Below are 4923 nucleotides of genomic sequence, written 5' to 3' on the forward strand. Positions count from 1 at the left end.
GCAGACAGTGTGCAGTTTTTTCTTCTTTGGTGCTTCTCATTCTTTGCTCCACTCCTGGAAAGGAGTTCTGTTTTATGCCCTTGTAGGCAGGGGTGCTGATGTGCAAAATGACAGTTTGCACCATCATCACTGTGCCAGCAGTTTCCTTGCAGGTAAAATTTGCATATGTTTCTAGTTTTTGTACCTCCTATTTCTTTTGTCTACATTGTTGGAGACCTCTTTGGAGCAAAAGAGGTCTCCAACAAATAACTAGTCTTGTGGCCTGATATTCTTTTATGTACAAAATCAATATTGCCTTAATACCAATTTTGTTGAATATGGCTCATTGATATATTCAATACATCATCCTGTTTTTGATAGAAATCATCTTTTCACTATTAAACTTTCATATATATATATTCAATCTGGCATTTATTATTTTACTATTAAGGGTGAAATTAATTCATTATGCATCTGAATATTAAAATTTTTGAATACAGATATTATTTAATATTATGAGTATATATATCTAGCATGTGATGCTGAGAAGCTACTTATGAACTGTATTATGTAGATATTAGAATGCTGTTAAATTGTAATTTTATTTTGTTTTGTCAGATAACTGTGATAATGTGTTAATTATTGATTGCTCACATTGGCAAAGTGTTACAAATTTAGAGAAGAGGAATATGACATCAGATTGAATTTATTTGGCATATCCATGCTATTTTATTGATCATTGAAAAGTGTTATATAAAGTTTGTTTGCAAGATTTGAACCTAAAATGTAGAGACGGTGTTGAACACCAAGAAGAAATTAATTAGAAGTTTTGCTACTTCTCTAGTGTAATGGATGTTAATGACACAATGTCTGTATAAAGTGAAGTAATTTAATCAATTAATTAATATTTCCACTTTTTGTTTTGGTGTTTGTGTCTTTTTTTGGCTATGTAATGATTGTATTATTTTTTGTTTAACAGTTATTTTTACTCTTAAGTTGAAGAAAATTTTTACTATTTAAAGATGTTTTGTAATTAATTTCAAACTATGAAGTTATTCATTTATTTTACTGTTATCACTGATCAAATAAAAATAAAATATTAATCATAGAGAAAAGTAACAATTATATTTGTAAGGTAGGAATAACTTGCACACTTTCATATGGTTTTATCATCATGTCACTGAACAAACCCACTTCAGGCATATCTTTATTCTTTTACATGAAGCTGTATGTATATTAATTAAAGAATTATATTTGGTATAAATATGTGAATCAGAAATTAAGTTTAAATTTTTCTGTTGATATTGATTGGCGTTAGGAAGGGCATCCAGCCGTAAAAACCATGCCAAAACAAACATGGAGCCTGAACAGCCCTTCAGCTCCTCAGCTTCTGTCAAACCGTCCAACCCATGCCAGCATGGAAAATGGACGTTAAATGATGATGTTGATCAACAAATATTTGCTACAAAATATTTTTCATGAAAATTTTTTCTTTGGTATTTAACTGATTGCAAAGAAAATTCCTACCTTACCTTTACATGTATGCATTTATATGCTTGTGTATGAATATGTATATATCTATGTGTACATGTGTGTGCCCTAGTTATAGCATGACTTACTAACTTTTGTGTGTATTTTTCTTTCTGAAGGAATTATTTTTAGTTCTACCATTCATCTCTCTTGTTTATTTATTAACCATAACTATTGAACATATATATCTTACCATGTTAGATGCAATGTTTGATGGATCTTCAAGCTTCCATATCTTCTTTTTCTAGCTTGGCTTGTGCCTCTGAGTCTCACTAACCACTAACCTATGTTAGGTAGTATGTTTTTCATGCAGGAAGAAGTTTGCATTTACAACTATTTGTTTATTCTGCTTTCTAGTGAGAATGTAGTCAATCTGGCTTTTGTGCTCAACAGAGGTGAGCAGGTGACTAATTGGTTTCTTGAATTTCATGTTGTGGAGTCCTAGATGATTTGCATCACAAAACTCCAAGAGCCTTGTTCTCCACTCATTGCACACCATACTGTCTACCAAGATGCTGCCCAATCAGTCTGTCAAAGTTATCATTTGTCATTGAGGTACTCTGAAAAGGCATAAAAATGATCTCTTTGTTCATCTGGCAGTCTCAATTGAGGGGAATAGGCAGAGATAAAAGTTGCCGTCATATTTTCCAAGACTAGTCTCAGGTTAATTATCCAATTGCACACTCTAGACTACTGTGATCTCTTTATTTATTCATTTCTTTGGTAAAAGTATGCACCCTCTCCCTGCCACACTATTACTATTGGCAACCCAGAAAAATTTATACCTACATTCTTTACCTGTGAAGAATTTGACTATGGCTTCTGTCTGCAGGCAGCACACATCGATCTGTTTCCATTCTAGCATTTCAACAATCTCATCAGACCTTCCTTTCAATGAGCCTTCATTGATTGTGGCTACCCTGAGGTTGTGAATTTGATAAGAAGAGTAAGTAGAGAGCTAGAGGATAGCTTTTAGCGCCTGTAAAGAAGATTTGGTGGAACATTTACCTGCAGATACAAAAATATTGATTTCAAATTTTGGCACAGGGGCAGCAATTTCAAGGGAGGGGATAAGTCAATTACATTGATCCCAGTGTTCAACTGGTACTTATATTATTGATCCTGAAAGGATAAAAAGCAAAGTCTACCCTAGTAGAATTTGAGCTCAGATAAAATGCCACTATGCATTTTGTTCAGCATGCTAATAATTCTGCCAACTGACTGCCTCATCAGATATACAAATGTTAACCACCATTTCACCCAATCTTCAAACATTTATACTCATTCGTTATTTCTGTACTTGATAAATGACAAAGATGTATCAATTGATGAGTCAGTATTTCAAATTCCTTTCATGAGGAAGTGATTTGGTTGCAGTTAAAACTGTTAATTGTTGTTGGTTTTTCTTTTGCTTGTAAATCACATTGTAATCTTCTATAACATTTTAAAATATTCTTAGTTAAAATAACATGGTCACTATTTCACCAGCTCAACTACTTCTTGTATAGCATATAGACTTGTCTGTTATTTCTAATTTTTTAAAAGCAACATAATCATTGAATATTTTCAACTTAAAAATCTAAACAAGATCCTTTCAACCATTGGTTCATTTTCTTGGGAACCATACAAAATTTAAATTGTTCCAAATTTAATTTATCATTACTCCTCAAATCATTGATGACTTTTGCCAGTGTGATTATTGGGTTTCTCTATGAAAAAAAATTGTAAACTCAATCAATTACTCTATTTTTAAAAAAAATTGATGATATGTATTTGAAAATTAAAATTAAATTCACATTTTATTGTTTATAGCATCTCTTGTTTATGATTTAACAATGGTTGAAGTAAGCAATGTTTTAGCAAACAATTTTTGTAGACTTGTTTTTAACAGTAACAGATATTGTTGGCGTATGATTGCAGTTAGTGTTATGGCAAGAGGACTCTTTATTCTTGCTAAGGATAGGACAACCTCTTTAGTGCTGGTACTCTGATAAAAACTCTATAAATTGGCTGAAGTCATACCAAATATTAGAAAATATGAGTAAGACATGTTCATCTGAACCTTCTTGGAAGGCAGTAGCTCTGAATAAGAACTGATTCAAACTGATTCAAACTGCTTTGACCACACTATGCATGCACACACACACACACACACACACACACACACACACACACACACAGTGATATCTATGCAACTATCTCATAGATTTATAGATTTTTAGTCTCATGAAAATTATTTGTGAATATTTATATTGTTCTTAAGAAAACAATTTCTTTTCTTAAGGACAATTCACATATTCAAAACCCAATTTTAGCATTTTATCCAGTTGGTGATATATTGGTAACTTTAGATGTGACTAGATCAGAAAAAGGGTCATTTTGCAAATTTCTTTGAGACAGAAGTATTGATATAAAAATTTTTTTATTAGGATTAAAATTTAGATTAAATTTTGTTGGGACCCTTATATTATTTGCAATATCAATTTTTGTTTATCTTAATATATCTGTTATACATCTAGTACTATCTAAAATTACTTTATAAAATTGAGGATATCTATTCATAGAGAGAGCAGATAGTGCTGTAAAACTGAAGTATTAAATATATGATATATATAATCTAAACAGAAAAATTGTTTTGAAATATATTAAATCAATTTAGAATGTACTTGTTTGAATATAGGCTAATTTCTGAGAATTGTTTAAAAGTATTAGCCATGTCTGGATACATAAAATATTGGAGCTTATAGTTCAGCCATTAGTTCAAAATGTGCAACTTGTATTTGTATGGGTCATCTCAAACTGGGATTTGTTTTGAGACAAATGAACTGATAAACAACTGACCATAATTGATGACTGGGGTAGAGAAGCCTGCCATTATATAACTAGAAAATATATGAATATGCTGCATGTATGTGTAAGTCTGTATAAAGTGCTTATTCTGTAGAGTTGCTGTAGAGTAGCTCAAATTACAATAAACATTTTGAAAATAAATATTGATATTGCTGCTTTGTAGAGCAGTGTTAATGGTGGATGAATGAAATCAAACCAATATTATTGTTCCTGATAATATAGTTAACATGTTTATTAGGCAAAGGAAGTATGCTTAAGTGAAATTTATAAAATCTGGTTCGGGAGTTAAATGAGCAATTTTTAGACTCATCTGATTAGAAAATAAACCACTACAAACTTGGTACCAAGATATATTTTTCAAGAGAAAAATATGCCACTCACACTCAATCACTTTATTTCTTTATTTGTTTCATATCTATAAAAATATTAAAAAATGCTAGTGCATTAATCCTACGTTTTTTAAAAGTATTTTTTCTCCTTTAAAAGATAATTATGTAACAATTTATTGTGTTTTGAATTTATATCATTATGATTATTGCTAATTTGTTTATTTTACAGCTTGAT

The sequence above is a fragment of the Octopus bimaculoides genome, chromosome 1 (assembly GCF_001194135.2).
Source record: "Octopus bimaculoides isolate UCB-OBI-ISO-001 chromosome 1, ASM119413v2, whole genome shotgun sequence".
NCBI lineage: Eukaryota > Metazoa > Mollusca > Cephalopoda > Octopoda > Octopodidae > Octopus > Octopus bimaculoides.